The 20,075-nt window shown below is 41.1% G+C and overlaps 1 protein-coding gene across 1 annotated transcript in view; it reads right to left on the bottom strand.

The window, feature by feature from the left end:
• frs3 (fibroblast growth factor receptor substrate 3) overlaps positions 1-20,075 on the bottom strand; it is a 55,110-nt gene that overhangs the window by 3,489 nt on the left and 31,546 nt on the right. The window lies entirely within an intron of this gene.

Here is a 20,075-nt window from a genome sequence, read left to right as displayed (position 1 = left end):
ATGTATCAAAATAAAGTACTGTATACTTTATTGATCCCCAAGGGGAAATTTAAGGTCTCAGTAGCATACAGACATCTCACACACATTCACTAACAGCAGAAAAAAGTCATTGAAAGTATATAATATAAAAAACACAACTAAGCAATAAGGACAGTAGAAGATAAAGAATATACTAAAATACAAATTATACTAAATAACACTTAATCTAAATCAATTCTAAAAACAGTATCCGCATAGTGGGTGATTAATCAAGAGGCACTTGCAATGACTGAGGCAGGGACTGAGCCTGTGATTCTCTGTGCATAATAAGGTAAGGTGCTCTGTGTGAGTGAGTGTCATGGTGATGGTGTAAATGAGTAAGTCCAACAGTGCAAGAATAAAGTCTAGAGACCAGCATAAAATAAATATGGACATATCAGAGAGTAGGCAAGGTAATATAAAACAACTATAGAAAAAACTATATCTGTATATATATATATAACAATATTAAGAAAAGGTATAAGTGTGGCCACAATCCGGCTCTGGCATGGAGGGAGGGGTTATGCATATGTGCTAATATAGCATGCAAACAGTGAGGCAGTAAGACTAGTGGACAGTAAGGCTAGTAGACAGACAGTACCCAAACATGGAGAGGGTGGAGAGGCAGACAGACTATAGTTAGTTAGTTAGTTTATTAGTTGTCCCCTGGGGAAATTCTTTTTCACATTTTCCATACAGCTTTTTCATCCTGCATGGTCACGGCACAGAAAGGCACATACATGAACACATACATGGGAATGACATACTGACATACACCTTACATACATCACAGGCAATTGACAAAGACCTTTACATAAAATATTGGGGTTTTCATGGGAAAAACATACATTTTTGCACTGCATATATTTATCTGTGGGTCTTTGTGTTGTTGAGTGTTTGGATTCCTATGGGGATTAGGCTTCTGCTGAAGCGGGCTTTTTTTGCACCTTATGCTACTAAACCTCCTGCCAGAGGGTAGGGGTGAGAAGTAGTGGTTGAGTGGGTGGGTAATGTCCAGGGATATTGAATGAGCAGTACGTGCGATGGCCTTAGTGTTTAGTTCTTGTAGGTTTGGGGTATGTAGACCTATTATTTTGGTGGCAGGATTGGTTAGTTGGGTGAGTTTGTTACGGTTTTTTACAGTAAGGATGTTGAAGAAGCAGGTGGAACAGTATAAAAGGATGGGTTGGACAATGTTGGTATACAGTAGTAGGAGTAGATGAGGGGCAACATGAAGTCCTTTTAGTTTGCGCTCTGCCGACAGTCTTTGGTTTCCTTTTTTCTGTATGTCTGTTGTGTGATGTTCAAAGGTGAGGTTATTGTCAATTGTGAGGAGTATGGTGTTGGATGAGGGGCTGGTACAGTCGTTTGTGTAGAGGGTGTATAGGAAGGGGCTTAGTACACAACCCTGCGGGGCTCCTGTGTTGGAGGTCAGTGCAGGTGTGGTTGTTGTGCTTACCCGGACGGACTGTTGTCTGTTGGTGAGGAAGTTGTGGAGAAGATAGATCAGGCGGGAGGGGACGTTGAGGTGGCGCAGTTTCTGGATCAGTAGGTGTCTTTGAATGGTGTGCAGAGAAGTCTATCTCTCCTCTTCCCTTAAGTGAAGCATTGAACAGTTCAATGGCCCTGGGGACAAATGACTTCCTCAGTCTGTCTGTTGTGCAAGGCAGTGAGCGAAGTCTCCAGCTGATCAGGCTCTTCTGCTTTACAATAGTGCTGTGGAGTGGATGACACTCATTGTCCAAGATGTTGATCAGTTTGTTCATGGTCCTTTTGTCAGATATTGAAGTGATGCACTCCAGTTCAGCTCCCACTACAAAGCCAGCTTTCCTTACCAGCCTGTCAAGTCGCCCAGCATCCTTCTTCTTTGTGCTTCCTCCCCAGCATACCACTGCATAGAAGAGGATGCTGGCAACAACAGACTGGTAGAACATCCTGAGGAGCTTGCTGCACACATTGAAGGACCGCAGCCTCCACAGGAAGTACAGCCTGCTCTGCCCTTTCTTGTAGAGTGCGTCAGTGTTGGCTGACCAGTCCAGTTTATTGTCCAGGTGGAGACCCAGATACTTGTAGGTGCTTACCACCTCCACATTGACCCATCAATGGAGACTGGTAGCAGAGCGGGCTTAGACCTGCGGAAATCCACCACCATCTCCTTGGTCTTTTAAGTGTTGAATTGAAGGTGATTGAGTTTGCACCATTGCACAAAGTCCTCCACCAGGCTCCTGTACTCCTCCTCCTGCTCGTCCCTGATACACCCCACAATTGCAGTATCGTCAGAAAACTTCTGCATGTGGCATGACTCAGTGTTGTATCAGAAGTCAGATGTGTACAGGGTGAACAGGACTGGAGAGAGCACAGTTCCCTGTGGCGCTCCGGTGCTGCTGATCACAGTGTCAGAGAGACAGTTCTTCAGTCTGACAAACTGTGGTCGCTCGGTCAGGTAATCTGTAATCCAGGTTACCAGGTGAGCGTCCACACCCATCTGCAAGAGCTTGTCTCCCAGTCTGAGGGGTTGGATGGTGTTAAAAGCACTTGAGAAATCAAAGAACATGATTCTCACAGCACTTTTCCCCTTGTCTAGGTGAGAATTAGCCTGGCCTTAATTGCCTTCCTACATACTTCCGCTCGATTTTCATCTCCCTCCACTCCTTCTGGGATTCCGGCCATTGGCCTCGCTCGCAGTGGTATATTCGACTCCGCGCCAATCAGCGAGCAGGAGGCGGGAGTTGTAAGAGACGACGTCGAGATTCTGCGCTGTGTTTGAATTGTAGTCCTCGAGGAGTTGGCAATGGCATAAGTTAATGAAGCAATATCCAAATATTCAGGAATTGAAGTCCGAACAAAAGGAGTGTTTAACACATTTTATTTCGGGCAAAGATGTCGTGGCCCTACTCCCTACGGGATTTGGGAAACGTTTGATTTGTATCGCGCAGTAGCCTCGATATTAAATTACAGCATGTGCGGCAGACCCGGTATGAATGAAGCGGTGTGTTTTCAATGATCACATCTAGCTTTGACAATTGTGATGATATTGTATCGCCGAAGCTATTTGCCCCCGTGTTGGGCTTTCCCCTGTGTTCCCCTGTGTCTTCTGTGTTCCCGGCCTGTGCTTGTGTGTGTGTGTGTGTGTGTGTGTGCGCGAGTGTTTGTGTCTCGCACTCCCTCCTGTGTCATAGAATGTGTCAATGAGTTCTGATGTGTTTTGATTGGGGGGGGGGTGTCCGGGAGGGAATATTTAGGGGTTCAGATAGGTTAGGGATTGCTAAGGGGAGGGAATAGAATAGGGGGTTCTAGCAAGTTTAGTCAGAGTAGAAGTGGATTACGTGCGAGTGATTTGTGTTGCGTTGTGTTGTTGGCCGATGAGTGTGAATGACGAGTGATTGAGACCGTGATTTATCAGCGATCAGTTTGTTGTTTTGTAGTGGACACCACCTGTTGCCCGTGCACTAGCCTGTACATCTATAGGAAATAAACTACCGGATTTTTGGAACGATATATCAGCCTCCCCGTCTCCTAACTTCTCATCGGCGTTACAATATGTTATCTTCAACCTTACTGTTGAATAGTAATCTGCTATTTGCTATTCTTCCACTAACTCTTAAATTTGTATCGCAAAGCTGGCATGGTCATTTACATCCATCTTGTTCGCTTTGGTGGGGAATGGTTGTTGTGCAATTTCTGAGCGTTGTAGTGTAGCTTACTTCACGATCGGCCAAACGTTAGCGATTGGGTGAAATCAGATCCAATCGTTTCAAACTTCTACAGAGTCCACGCATGTGATGTTAGAGCCAGGGGCGGACCCAGAGGGGTGGCTCCGTGTGGCACAGGCCACCCTTGAGATTCGATTGGCCACCCCAGGTGCCACCCCTAAATCCTAGTCTACGATCGGCCATTAACATGATCTAAGGCGGGACCTTTCTTCATGCACTTGCAGTAGTTTGAAGTGTCAGACGTAAGAAATGTAAGTGGCAAACACGTTTGCCTTTATTGGCCTACAGGCTACTGCTTGTTCTAACACACAAAGATATCTATTTACCTATTGCACCTGCCAGTGCCTATTTATCTAATCACACACTTAAGTCGCCGATATTTGCTAGGTCAGTAAGTGTTAACTGTATATACTTTTGTAAAAGCGTTTAATGACAATAATGTCCTATTCTAATGTTAAGAAAACTTATAATTTATGGTTCATCAAGCTTACTCATAAACACTCGTCGCATCTAGGCTACAGGTAGCGATATTCTGATGACATGTATGACCATTCAACCAGTCAAGCATTTGTTGTAAAATATTGAAATTATGGGAAGTTTACATAGCTTAGGCTAAACTGTATGTTTCTTTTGTCCCCCATGCCTGTTTTATTCGTCCCGATCAGGATAGTGGGGGGCCTTAAGCACATTTTCGCGCAAATTCATCTAAAAGCGCCAAATTTGGCACAGATGTAGCTTAGGTCATACTGAAATGATTTAGGTAGGGCGCCGGAGTCAGCGACCCTTGGGGCCAAGATGGCGGCCAAATCCAATATGGCCACCTCCCGAAAAGGGTTCCGGCTATAACTTTTGAACTACATGAGTTACAAATACAAACTTGATATCTTTTTTCAGCTTATTTGATCATGGAGAAATACATAGGAATGTTAATATTTATGACCTGGTGCATCTGGACCCCTTATTCCTCCAAATCCAATATGGCCGCTGTCCAAAAAAGCAGTTTTGGCTGTAGTATGGGGCCTTATACCCCATTGTTTGTGCAAAATAATCTACAAGCACCAAATTTGGCGCAGATGCAACTCAGGGCATACTAAAATGATTTAGCCAGGGCGCCCGAGCCAATGGTCCCTGAGACCAAGATGGCAGTCAAATCCAATATGGTTGTCGTCTGAAAGGGATTCGGCTATAGCTTTGGAGCCAGATGAGATACAAATACAAACTTGATGTCTATTTTACCCCAAACCCATAGGAATACTTACATTTATGATTGGGTATATCAGGACCCCTCAAATTCCCTAAATTCAATATGGCCGCTGTCCGAAAAAGGGTTTTGGCTTCAAATTTTGAACTAAATGCGCTACAAATGATAAGATGTTGTGTCTATTTTTATTTTATTGACCACAGGAAGTCCATTGGCATATTTATATGTATGCTTGTGTAAGTCTGGAACCTGTATTCTTTTCAAGACTGTGGTTGAAAATCCTTTTTTACCACAACTTTGAAGGTTATTCTCAATGTTGATTCATTTCCTTATAAAAGTGAAATGCTTTTAGTGTACCACAGGTGAATACATTTCAAAGTGTAATCATATTTAAAAAGGATAAGACACAATTATAATTGCAAGGCAATATTTATAGTATGTCAAATTGTTAATAGAATATTATAGTTAATTTGTCCAAAACTCTTAAAAGGTTTGCTTAGCATATCAAAAAAATGGCAATAACATAAAAAACAACAACAGTGAATTATCATGGTCTCTCTCATGAATTCTCATTCTCATGGTCTTTCTCACAACACTTGTAGAAAAAAGTACACCTGGTTAGGAAGGAAGTTGGTAGGAAAGGAAGTAGTTGGCTAAACACTGTTGTTGGTCATCTTCTGAGACGACAGGTGACCACCTACATGGACCCATTACAATTGGAAACCGTCTAGAGGTAGGTGTGGAAGATGCCTTAATCTACCTGCCTCATATAACACACTCTCACCTGGACAGGGGCTGTGAGCATTGTGAGGATTATGTTCTTTGATTTATCAAGTGTTTTTAACACCATACAGCCTATGCTGCTACGTGAGAAGCTTTGAAGGATGCAAGTAGACACCTCCACATTACTGATTACCTGACTGACAGACCACAGGTTGTGAGAATGAAATAGTCAGTAACATAGGAGCACCACAAGGGACTGTGTTGTCTCCTTTTCTTTTCACACTGTACACCTCAGACTTCCAGTACAACTCTGAGTCATGTCACCTGCAGAAGTTCTCAGACAATTCTGCAGTTGTGGGGTGTGTCAGTGATGGTGAGGAGACGGAGTACAGGCAACTGGTGGACCACTTTGTGACATGGTGCAGAAACAACCACCTTGTCTTGAATGTGGCTAAGACAAGGGAAATGGTGGTGGACTTTAGGAGAGCCAGGCCTGAGCTAAATACCATTTCAATACTGGGTGCGGAAGTAGAAGTTGTTCTACACTTGTAGAAGTTGAACTACAAATATGTGTGGGTTCTTATAGACAAAAAAACTGGATTGGAGGTACAACACTGAGGCTGTAGACAAGAAGGGTCCGAGCAGACTCTATTTCTTGAGAAAGCTTAGGTCATTTAATGTGTCCAGCAAAATGTTGCAGATGTTTTATCAGAGTGTTTTTGCAAGTGCAATTTTCTTTTCTACCATCTGTTGGGGCAGTAGCTTTACAGTCAGGGACACTAGGAACCTGAATAAAATCATAAGCAAGGCTGGCTTTGTGTTGGGGAAAAGCTTTAGAGCCCCTGGAGTTGGTGGTGGAGAGAAGAATGCTGCACAAACTGTCAAATATTGGGCAATACCTCACATCCACTAACTTACTGGTCAAACAAAAAAGTGTTTGGAGCAGTTGGAGGCTAGCTGTAAGAAGGACAAATACAGAAACAATTTTTTACCCACTGCACTAGCACTTTATAATGACTCCCCCCTGAGCAGAGAGAGAAATAATATTTTTTTATTAATTTATGTATGTATGTATGTAGGTCTATGTATGTGAATGCTGTGTTAGTCTGTGCTGCTGGAACACTGTAATTTCCCTTTGTGGATGAATGAATTATATCTATCTACCTATCTATCTATCTTCATCTTTCACCGTTGCTGTCCATCTTGCTCACAAGCATCGAGTAGCACTAAACAGCTGCTCCACCACAGTTCACACAGTCAAGTAGTATTCTCAATATTTGCTCAACATTGCCCAAATCTATGCTGAATATCCCTCATATATGCCTTCCTTACATTCTTAATTAGAATATTGATGGGAATATTTGGAAAGTATGAATTATCAGGTAGTTGCTTTCTAACTGGGCGTCTAAACATAGGCAATCACAAATGTAAGCATTCCTAGGTGAAATATTTATCATCTTTACATTTGTATCTCATCTCTTCTTGCAGAGGCTCATGGGAACACAATGAAATGGTGACCCCAAGCATCCTTTGTGTTCATTTGCCTTACTGGTTCAGTACTGTTGGATAAATCCATTGCTGTGGCAAAATAGGTCAGTTCAATGTAATAACATTGTGTTAGAAAGGAAAACATGGGTTTGCTTAATTTCAGGTTTTGTGTTTTAGTAACAAACTCTCTCACTGTGACAAACTCTCTTGTCCCCAGCATACACTTACCTTACAAGATTAATTTAGAAAAATGGATTACTGAATTGAAATGACTATTTGAACACAATAAGGTGTTGTTTCATTAAAACTAGACTCCTTTATGCAATTGCAACATAATATGGTTTGATAAATTGGACGGCCCTGACTTTTTTGATGATGTGGTGTCCTTGAAAAGGCTTGCTGTTGAGTATGCTTCCTTGACTTTGGAACACGGCTATACTACCAGTACTTGTCTTGCGGTCATCACCTATAAGGGTGCATGTCGCCATCTAGAGATGAAATCTTCTGATAGCAGCCTACTTACAATACGTGCAACTGACTGGCAGAGGTGGAAAGTAACGAATTACATTTACTCACGTTACTGTATTGAGTAGCTTTTTTGTGTATTTTGTATTTTTTAAGTACTTTTTAAAATCTGTAATTTTATTTTTACTTGATTACGTTTTGAGTGAAGTATTGTTCTTCGCTACATCACAAATCCAATCCGTTACTGAGTAAAAAAAAAAAGTTAAGACTAACGAAAACCTAAAGGAAGGGAAAAAATTGAGCCCGGAACTACAGTGACAATGATCAGCATGTAGCCTACCATAGGACATGAATCAAGCTGGCGCCAAGTCTTTCTAAAAGAGATGGAGATGGAGGCGGATCACGAGATATGTAGGCTACCTCAGATGACATGTGTAACCCAGGAAAGTGTATTTTCCGCTCTTTCAATGGGTTGTCTCAGTTCGTTTTTTAGCACTAACGATTGTGGAGATATTCAAGCAGTTTAACACCATGGGGTTCGTGTTTTAACGTTTGTGCTCACCTTTAGAAAGAAGTTTATTAGCAGTTGTTTTCCCTCATTTTGATCGCTTTCTTTTTCCTGTTCTTGCCGTTGTTTTTTGTAACCCAACTTGGTTTTCTTGGAGAAAGACATTGCCAGTAGCACAACAATTAACGGCCCCCTAGGCTACTAGCGATGCTCAACTACATAAACGAAATGAGATACCTTATGAATCGTTGTGCAGGCGGACTAAACCATTTTGCGCTTTACCAAGGGAGAGTGTGAGTGACCTTAGACCAGGGGTATCAAACACATAAAGTAGGCCTAGTGGGCCGGATTTGTTGGAATGAGACCTTGTGAGGCGGGGCGTCATTGTCATGGCCATTATAATTTTTCTGCATGGGTATCAGAGTGTTACAGTATTTGATGATATCACAAACAAGTACAAATAATGTAGCCTACTGCTGCCATATAGCCTACTGCTGTTTCTCTCTTGAAATGCCCTACTTCCATGTTAGTTTTTCTGCTTCTTCCTTCCTGAGGATGGTTTGTAGTGCTAGGTTTAATCAATTTATCATATTATAGAGATATTGCTTATTACACATTGTTGAAGACAACTGGATGTGAATATCTTTTTTCTAATTTTCCCTTCCTACCTAAAACATCTGGGGGGCCGTATAAAACCTGCTGGCGGGCCTGATCTGATCCCGGGCCTTACATGTTTGACAGCCCTGCTTAGACAGTCTTTTTCACTATTTTTTGTATACAGAAGTCAGTCAGTCAGACTTTACATTTCGTCTGACATTCATTTTGACATTTAATTTGCCATGAACATGGGGGCTCACGAACATGCCCCCAGAGTGTAGCGCTGTAGCTGCCTGGCTGCTTTAGCTCCTGGCTACAGCAACTTGAGCTAGGTAAAACCGAGATTACCCCCCCCCCCCCCCCCCCTCCAAATTTGTTTTTTAAATTAACTACTTTTTACTTTTACTTGAGTACATTTTCAGATGGGTAATTTAACTTGTACTTGAGTAATATTTCATCAAAGTATTGGTACTTTTACTTGAGTACAATATTTTAGTACTTTTTCCACCTCTGCTGACTGGAGATGATTGCACAGATGATTCCTGTTCTGCTTGTTTTTACAGAGGAATCTTGTCATGGGAATGTTTTGCTTTGAAAGTATTTTGAGTTAGATATCTCTGTTTTGTCTTCAACAAAAAACCTTCAACTAACACATTAAATAGTGCTATTTCCAAAGGCAGAACTAACAGCCACTGCTATTCATCAACTTGGAATAATATGTAAAACCATTTTGTGGTACTATTACTAATTATGTAATTACCATATGTAATTTAACATATGATTAAGACTGTGTACTGTAGTATTAACAAAATATGACCGCCACTCAGTCCTGTACATCCTCTCCCGCTTGTCACGCTTGTCAATTTGTCTCCATCTCCTACTCCACCCCCTACTCTTGCAACTTTTGTGTATGCTTGTACTGTGTGTGTGTGTGTTGTGTGTGTGCATGCGTGTGTGTGTATGTCAATTTGTCTCCATCTCCTATAGAGCCTGACCGATATGGGATTTTAAAGGCTGATAACCTACTGATATCGATATTTGAGTTTTTCAAAACCTGATAACTGATATATCGGCCGATAGTCATTTATAACAAACACAATGTAAAAATGTTCTCCCATAATGAGGTTCTAATCAAGGTGGGGCATTATGTATTTGAATAGGCCTATCTATCTAGATTCCTAAAGAAAGGCTGTTCATATACAGTAATTTATGTGTTTAAGAAATAAAAGAGTGTATAGAATAGAATGAATAACAATAAAATAGGTCTTTGTTCTGTGATAACCACATTGCCATAAACTACTAATGTAAGTGGCAAACACGCTTGCCTTTATTGGCCTTCAGGCTACTGCTTGTGCGGTGGTAGTGTAGTGGTTAAGGAGCTGGGCTAGCGTGCAGTAGCCTGAAAGTTGTCGGTTCAATTCCCAGCTCCCACCGTTGTGCCCTTGAGCAAGGCACTTAACCCCAAGTTGCTCCGGGGACAATGGGATCCCTTGTAATATAGCTGACATATGTAAGTCACTTTGGTCAAGAAGTGTCTGCTAAATGTAATGTAATGCTTGTGCTAACACACAAAGATATCTATTTACCTATTGCAGCGGTTCCCAAACTTTTTCCCCCGCGTACCACCGCCTACATTCCGACTCGGCTCGCGTACCCCCACCATAAGACACATAAACACATAAAAACGTAACGCATTCTATAACCCCCCCCCCCGGACAATATTTGTCCGTTTCCCGGTTTTAGGTGCGTGCATTTGGTCAGTTGCTCCTTCCCTCCTTTCTGTTTTTGTTGTTTTCAAAAACCTGTTATATCCGCGAAACTTCCCCCTCACGGACCACGGACCATCCAACGCATTCAAAAGTAGCCTAACGCATTCTATTAGCTATTCCAGGCGTCATGTTTAATAAGCTGCCCTTTTTTTGATGAACACATACAGAGTTTATAAATGATATCCTTTAATTTCATGTTTCCATATCATTATGACCTGATTCGAAATTATGTATTTATTAGTGAAAAATTACAAAAGATTTAAAATTTTCATTTTACACCTGTCCGCCATAGCCCTTTTCATCTCGCGTACCCCCTAGAAGCAGCTCGCGTACCACCGGGGGTACGCGTACCACAGTTTGGGAATCCCTGACCTATTGCATCTGCCAGTGCCTATTTATCTAATCACACACTTAAGTCGCCGACATTTGCTAGGTCATTAAGTGTTAACTGTAGGCTAGGCCTATATACTTTTGTAAACGTTTTTAATGGCAATAATGTCCTAATGTAATGTTAAGAATTTTTTTCATTTATGGTTCATCAAGCTTAGGCCTACTCTGCTGGGGCAGAGTACTACTCTTGGGGCAGCCGTGGCCCACTGGTTAGCACTCTGGATTTGTAACCGGAGGGTTGCCGGTTCGAGCCCCGACCAGTGGGCCAAGGCTGAAGTGCCCTTGAGCAAGGCACCGAACCCCTCACTGCTCCCCGAGCACCGCTGTTGAAGCAGGCAGCTCACTGTGCCGGTATTAGTGTGTGTGTTCACTGTGTGCTGTGTGTGTTTCACTAATTCACGGATTGGGATAAATACAGAGACCAAATTTCCCTCACGGGATCAAGAGTATTTATACTTATACTATACTCACTCGCATCTAGGCTACATATTCTGAGCATTTGTTGTAAAATATTGAAATTATGGGAAGTTTACATAGCTTAGGCTAAACTGTTTCTTTCGTCCCCCATGCCTGCTTATTCCTCCCGATCAGGGGCTCGTTTCTAGAAAGCGTCGTTTGCTAACTTGCGTCGCAACCTTGGTAGTTCGCTCCATCGTTCTTGGATTTGGTGTTTCTAGAAAGGGTAGTTCGAACTCTCAACAAGGACGCAAAGTTTGGTTGTTTGAACTACTGCCCCTAGGCAGTCGCACTTGTGTCGTTCCTTGGTAGTTCCTGTTGGTGTCCGGAGCGCCTAACCAAAAATCACAACCGCCTAACCAGAATTTGCGAAGTGGATGTTTATCTCGTGACTCAATGATTGATCTATCCTGTAGCTTAATTTTGATTAAGACACTGCTCCCCTACTTGGCTCATTCTTGCTATTTATGTTAATTCAGGGCCGTAGTCACCATAGACATTGAAAAACCCGGCCCTTAAAAGCGCGTCTATTCTCCGCACTTTGCGAAGAGATGGTAGCTGACCAAAAGGCTGTATTGTTTCACAGCAGGGCCGTAGTCACCATAGACATTGAGGGGGACGTGTCCCCCCCAATATTCAAATATGACCAAAATGTCCCCCCCAATATTCGGACATAGAAAAATAAATAAAGAATAAAGTGCTATTCTAGGCCTACAGGAAACCAACACATACTGTAGCTGAAATGTAATCAAACGTAAATAACGCACAAATTAGTGACCTATGGTTCCAGAGTAGCCTACACCCCTGAGTGGTTTGTCCTGGTGATTTTCCGTTTTTCGTTAGTGGAGTGAGCTATCAAAAGCTTCCATTTAATGCACCCTACTGCGGTGAGGTAGGGCTATTAACAATATCGCAAAAGCTACTGGTACAATTTTCACAAAACTTCTTGAAAAGGTGTAGCACAGGCTAAGGAAATCCCATACATGTTTGGAGCCGATCAGACTGAAAGGGAACATTTTCCATATTGTAGCCTATTCTCGCAATGATAGCAAAAGTGAAACGTTTTATTTTAAATGATGAATTGTGCAAGCCTGTGTGATTTCTTTCACGTCTTTCAACATAAATAATGCATTCATATGCTAGTAGTAATGCCAGAAATTACCGTTTATAGGCCTCTTAGAAATGATTGTTGCATCTTGCATATTATTTAGATGCGCACACAATCGCGCAGCCATGCAGGCAAAACGATCAAATGTGGCGACGTTTACAATAGGCCTGCCCTACGTGATAGCCTACAGTTAATGTGAATCGCGGACAATAACCAAAGAAAGGAATTTGCACCTCCATTCACCAATGCATACAGGGGTAACATGAGGTGGGTCAGACAGAAGAGGGGCCTGTCTTAGTGGCCTATTCCTGTATCCTGTCCCTTTCAAACTATGTTAAAATTGTGTGATTAGCCGCCAGCATAATAAAATCTAAAAGACAAAATCTTATTAGGCTCCAAATGAGTCTAAGCCTTAGTTTAAAAAAATCTTCAGGTGTAAGTAATAGGCTAAGTCAAAGAACCACATTCTGTGTAATATAGAGGTTATCATAAGATACTCTAGTTTGTAATTTCTTTTAAAGTATACATTTTAAACACAAATGGAGTCACTGGTCCAGGGATGGACCACTGAAGTTGCTTCTTCTCCACCCTTCTCTTTTCACAAAACTCACCGGGGGGGGGGGCATCTGTGTCCAGGGGTTCATAATCCATCCATGCCATTCCTATGTCCGTCAAAAGTTAATTTTTGACTGACCTAACGACTTGTTTGTGATTTTTAATAATATTTTTGCATGGTAGGAAATGTATTGAAATTCTGTTTGAGGGTCCCTCAGACCCCACCACAGATTTGGTCCCCCCCAATAAGCGCTTTCAGACATACGTGTAACAAACGGTTCTGCCGATGTTAAACGGTGGGGCCGTATATCTGAACGACATAACCGGTCATATGGAAGTCCGAATTCACCCGGTGTTTATACTACCCCCGACCTAGTATTTCCTCCGGACATTATGTAAATGTGCTGTGTCTGAACGAGGCGTAGAACATGCGGTTAAAATTCACACCTAGTGAGAGGGCGTGTTGGTGACGTTTCTTTCGTGCGTCCATGTGGTTAAATCTGACTTAAATGCCAGTGTTATGATGGAGTGGCATAGTGCTGTCCAGAAAATCTCCGACATGGAAAGATGCAGACATCACGGAGCTACTGTCCATGAGGGCATACAACATTTTGATAAAACACATGAAGGGAATGGCACGTTGTAGCCTACAACTGCATGGCAAGGCCAAACGAATTCAAAAGACTGAATCATCATAAGCAGAAGGCGCTGAAAAGGCAGTAGCCTACAGCGACGTCGTTGACGACAATAACAGGAGTATTTAATAAATTGTTAGCCAACACGGTTTTCTGTTCATTGATAGCCTTAGGCAGAATTAGGCTACAGAAAAGAATACAATATATTTTTTCTCTCCCGGCAGTAAAGACAGTAGATTCGTGTTTAAAATTAAATGAAAACTAAAGGTAGGCTATAGGCTTATTATGCATATGACCATCCAGATGAGGCTGGTGATCGATCTGTCAAGAATGATGAAGATCGTAAGATACAGATGGTTTTATTGTTGCTGTCATTATTACCACAAACACGAATTGACAACGAAACCATGGCGATCGATCGTGGGTTATATCTTGCCTGTTTATTAGGCCATGCACAGCCCTGTCAGAACTCCGTGTAGCATGCATACTGGTAGTTTTCATAAACCATCACCAACTAGTTCGCACTTTGGATATATCGTTGGATTGTGAAAAGCCCAATTTCGAATAACTACAGTACAACAGATGAGGTAGGATGCATATTTTGCAATTAGAATTTCGTGTTGGTGAGACCTGTTGCCTATCAGTAGACATGTCATCTCGAGTTCCACGACAGCTTAGCTAGTGCCACCGAAATATGACACTGAAATCCTCTCACTATTGGAGTCGCTCAGATAGAAACAGCTGTAACGTGGTTAGGACACTTTTGCTGTGGAGTGGAGACGCCATAAGTTAGGTGTGGTTTTGACAATCAGAAAAGCAATATACTGAAATAGTTTAATGATGTAAAGTCAAGTGCTGGTCTGGTGTGTGTGCACGCAGTTTTTATTGATGAGTCGGAGTGGCAAGTGCATTATAAAACTTCTCGCTCTTAGGCCTACTCATACACTGCGTTGAAATGGCGTAGCTGTCTAAATTCAAATCATATCATGCTAGGGGAGAAATCGTGGGACATCCATTATTTTGTTATTCAGCACCCATGGTCAAAAATATGTTCCCGCGCGCCTGCATTACGTTGAAAACAGATAAATGTGTTTACTCGAAGCACACATACAAATACTGTATGTGCGCACTTACGTGACTATCCTACTTCAAGTATTAGCCTACGCACAATAGATTTCTCTTCTTTAGCCTATAATACATAGGCTACACTTTGTAAACAAAAAGCAGCAGTGACAGGCAGCGGCCGCATATATTCTGCGTCATATATCTCGCATCTTGTGAACTCTAAGCCCCCACCCCTCACTCGACAACCACACGGAGATTCTGTAATGTGCGTGTATGTCGTTCACACATACGTCCGTATAAGGTCAGTATTAGGTCCGCAGGTTAGCATCATATCTGAATCATCCGAAGGGTAGGACCTCCGTTTGACAAACCTCCGCATGTACTCCGGAGGTTATATCTGAAAGCGCTTAATGTTTACATCATGACTACGGCCTTGTGTTAATTAAAGTATTGCCTTGCTTTTAGTATTATAATCTTCACAGTCCCTAACAACAGCAGTGTTAAATGGTCTAGTGGCTAAAGCAGATGACTTATTATCCCAACGTTGTAGGTTCGATTTTCTTATGATGTGAGATTGTCCTCTTGCTTCTCTTGTTTTACTATTGACCGCCTATTTATTTTTGGTCTCACACGGCTGTAATGTTATATTAAGTCAATGTTATTAACTCTTGAAAAGTACAATGACTGTCTTTGGATGTTAAACAGGCTACTAAGACTTTGGCGTGTTTTAAACCCCACTATGCACGCAAGTGTTAACGCCAGCAGCAAAGCTGCGTGCCTGCCTGCTTTCAGCGCAATTAATTATTAGGCAGAGCTAAGTGGGGGGAGCTAAGCTAGTAGGTTACGCTAGTCCAGACTGACTAATATAGTAGCCTATTGTGGAAATTGAAATAAATGAAGTGAAGTGTCTCACGTTGACAACGCAACGGCGTGTCATTACTGTAATTCATCATACAAAAAAACGTTAAACCGAACATGCCGCCGCCCGTGATATCAACAATCAAGGTGCGCGTCATTTCCCATGGTCAATAAGTCACGACGCATATTTTTTTAGCGTTCAAGCCAACTGATAAAGTGAAGAAACCTATGTGGTAAGACGCGCAAAGTGCCTGTAGCCTACTTGTTTTGAACATGCTGATGTCATTAGGCTCATTTGCAAAGTCCTCAACTCCTGTCGCCTTTCAAAGTCCAGCGTTTCTCAAACTATGGGCCGCGCGGACCAGCACCGGCCGTAACGTGGACATTGCTGGTCCGGAGCCGCAGAGTGAAATTATTCCCGGGGCTTCGTCTGATAATTTGCTGCGCAATTGATCAAGTAACCGCGGACCGACAGAAAACTTTTCTGCAATCAGTATGAATTACTTGCTAATTTGGTGTCATCAAACATAGAGGCATACAATTAAATGGTGGTATGAGCGTTCATTCAATGCGCGAGAGAAACTGAAACCACTTGATAACGTTGGTAGCAAATCTCCAATTCAACCTATTGGAAAGCTATTTAATTATGAAACTACATTTAATAGAACAATGTGGATTTATGCAACTTCCATAAAAACAGAGCACAGACTATAATACACTATCTATAGTATTGTATAGTCAAATTTGAATAACGTGACCAAAAGCTTGTGGCATAATTAAATATGTAAATATTCTTTCCATTTGCCTACCAGTATATGATGCTTGCATGAGGGAAACATCCCAAAACGATGACACCCATATAATTGCTGTTGTTTTGAGAAGTATTTATCATGCAACCATGCAAAAGCAATGGAACTATTCTAATTATATTTTACATTAGTAAAGCAGTCCTCTGATGTGCATGTTTTCAAACTTTTTGTGAACAATGTTAGCACTTTAAACACTGGCTGCTTTGAAGTGCATGTATAACAATATAGCATAACAATAATAATTGTGATGTGATATAATGATAATTTGATGGGGGGTGGGTTCATGTAGGTGGGCCCTATGACCCCACAGTATGCCATGACCGGGCCTCAGTTCAAAGAAGTTGTCTATGTCGATGGCAACACTGGCATACAAATAAAGTCTATCAAAGGTCTGACATTACTGTAGATCTGAAGGTAGCATTTTAAATGGGTGTTTTTTTTTAATACATAATGTTTTTGAACAGTTTACTTACAGTAATACAGCTTCTAACAAAAGTAGGGTGATATATATTTTACGTTTTCCCTTTAGTTGAGTTCAAAATAAAACGTACACAACAAAATAACAAACACTTGATTAAAAAAAAATAGTCGTTTAGATTAGTCGACTAATCGAAAAATTAGTCGAAAGATTAGTCGTTAGAAAATTAGTCGTTAGTGGCAGCACTACATCCTGTAAGTCTCAGCGTTGCTAGGAGAGAGGTGAGAAGCGGAACATGAACACGCATTAATGAATTGATCTACAACTAGGCCTACACAATCAACTTCACTCACCTCATATTTTCACGCATGTATGAAATCACGTCCTCCGAATGCATTACACTAATGATGAGTAGACATGGACATTTATACATATAAACTAATACGACGTTTTAATGGGCATATCCCGTAGCATATTGTTCAAAACATCATCAGAGTAGGCCTAGGCTAGCCTAAGATAAATTGTTCAAACCATATTGTTTCAAAATATTAAAAACTAATAATAGCCAAAAATACTAAAAATACGCAATGCATGCTGGGAAGCAAAACTCAACATGAAATAAAGTACATGAAACATGGACCTGTGATCAAACAGGGACAGCCTATAAATGTAAGCCTATCTTCCTGGAACATTGCAGATAAAAAAAAAATTATCGTTTACTCTAGGCTATTTTGCTGTGGCGCGAACAAAACGTGACGTCACTTGCAAGGGGTGAATTGGCTGCAATATGCAAAATATAGCTGTAGCGAACAGGCACAAAAGTAGCCTCCCGTAATACTCCCTCCCATTTTATTCAAAGGTAGAATGCTACTGACAACTCCAGGCTTCCACGCATGCTTGTTTGTTTACACCGAATACAAGCTGATGTGCAAAACGAAAGTAGGCCTAACGTTTGCCTACTGCCCCCATCAATGCAGATATTTCAAATAAAAAATAAAAGGATAAAAAAAATATACATCCTTGATAGCCTATGTTGGGTTTTGTGGAAGAGAAAATTGACTGTTTTAGTAGTAGTATTAGCCCGTTTAATCCCAACGGTCACAATAGTGACCGTACAAAAAAATCTGGCTCTTGTGCCTTTAAAACTGTTACTGGATGAATTATCAATAAATTTCTCCCAAAAATAGAAACCTGAAAGGGTCTCAGTTAAATATGTGCAGTGCCAAATGTGTAGTGTAATTTCTCACATGGCCAGAGCTGCTTATGTTTTGGTTGCACCCTGACCAGAAAATGTCCACCCAAAAGCTCCCAAACTAAAGCTTAGAAAAGTATGTTTATGTAAACATAGGACAAAGATTTTTGGTACACATCATCTTTAAGGTGTCTAGTATGGAGGGATGCAATTGAAATATATGAACTTTGTTCAGCGTTCTCATAGCATGAGTGAACGTGATGACGGTCACAATTGTGACCGTTGGGAAACAACATAGTCCGATTTTAGGGATTTTCGCACATTTCAGTTCAGTCATCTAATTTCCACTCAATTCCATTCAAAGATGATATGGGGACATTGTCCCAGGTCTGTTTTTTACTTTTAAATTTGTATCACATGGCATTTCTCAACATGGCCTCTAAAATTATCTGTTATATTCTAAGTGTGCCCATTTTTACATAGAAAATCCATTATACCACACTATTATACATAATTATTGTAATAGCTGATTTTCTATGCTGTTCTTTATTTTAATTTCACTTTCAGTCACTTCCTGCACATACTGTATCAGATCTAACTGACTGCCCAGATTTTACACCTCAAAAACAGTAAATCGTCATATTATTGACTATTGTATTACATAATGTCAGATATAAACAAGGTGGTGGGGGGTATAATCAACTTGCCAGTCAGCCTGTTGAAGGCATATTGGCTGAATTTATGCAGAGACTTGCAGTAGATATGAACAACCTTACCAGAAAAATTATTCCCCACCCCTTTTCCCAACAATACCCCTCCACTTATGTAGGGCCTCTGCCACAGGGACCAGTCAGACGAACTAGAAGCAAAGCTTCATGTGATCAAAAATAAAGATCAAGTGTCTCAAGAATCTGCTCTCACACTATTGTATGTCAAAATTACAGAATGTTTCCTATTATGCATTTAGAACCTTACTTAATTCAGTGGTAAAATTAATCAAATTTAGCAATATAGTGGATATCACACCCCTCTGACACTAGATTAGACCAATAACTGAGGTCAGAGCAGGCTCCTATGCTCCTCAGGTTTATATTTGATGGGATCATGGACAGGTGTCCTGTGTTCCCCAGGTCAAGCATTGTGTGTTTCCAGGGTCCTCCAGCTTTATAAAGCACATAATAGGTACCCGAATGAGCATAGGTCCCAGGATACACACTGGGAATATAGGGCCTTATGAAGATGGCAAGTTACTTAGTTGCATGCTGTGATGAAAATATGTTTAACAGCACTCACCAAACACACCTCTCCACTTGTGTGTTTGATGCCAGACAGGCTCATATGGTAATGCTGTTGTATATGCATTTAGAACCTTACTTAATCCAGTGGTAAAATTAATCAAATTTAGCAATATAGTGGACATCACACCCCTCTGACACTAGATTAGACCAATAACTGAGGTCAGAGCAGGCTCCTATGCTCCTCAGGTGTATATGTGATGGAATCATGGACAGGTGTCCTGTGTTCCCCAGGTCAAGCATTGTATGTTTCCAGGGTCCTCCAGCTTTATAAACCACATATTAGGTACCCGAATGAGCATAGGTTCCAGGATACATAGGACACTGGGAACATAGGGCCTTATGAATAAAAGGCCTTTGGAGCATAGGGACCAGGTAACATAGGTTCACTTCATTTAGTGACCTTAACAATACCACTGACCAAAGGAGACCAATGGAAAGGCAATTAATGGCATTGGAAGTATGGCAGTAGACTTGCAGGACAATCTGTTGTGTAATTAATTAAATAGTGAATTATAAAATTAAATAATACAATAATAAACAAACAAACAAACACAACTAACAACACTTTTTGTAACATTTGTGGTTGCTGTTGTATTGTAGGGTGGTGTTGTTTCCACTATAGTCATAATAGTATGATATAATGCCTTTCCTATGTAAAAATCGGCACACTTATAATATAATAGAGAATTGCAGAGGCAATGTTGAGTATTGTATTGTGATACAAAATTAAAAGTAAAGAACAGACCTGGGACAATGTCCCCTTATCATCTCTGACTGGAATTTATTGAAAATTAGATGATTGTACAATG

Source organism: Alosa pseudoharengus, unplaced genomic scaffold (assembly GCF_046254945.1).
Source record: "Alosa pseudoharengus isolate Yale_2024_CS ecotype anadromous, Long Island Sound unplaced genomic scaffold, YU_APseudo_1.1 YU_APseudo_1.1_scf_5, whole genome shotgun sequence".
Lineage (NCBI taxonomy): Eukaryota > Metazoa > Chordata > Actinopteri > Clupeiformes > Clupeidae > Alosa > Alosa pseudoharengus.
The sequence above is the reverse complement of the archived record's forward strand: the minus strand, read 5'-3'. Positions and strand labels throughout refer to the sequence as shown.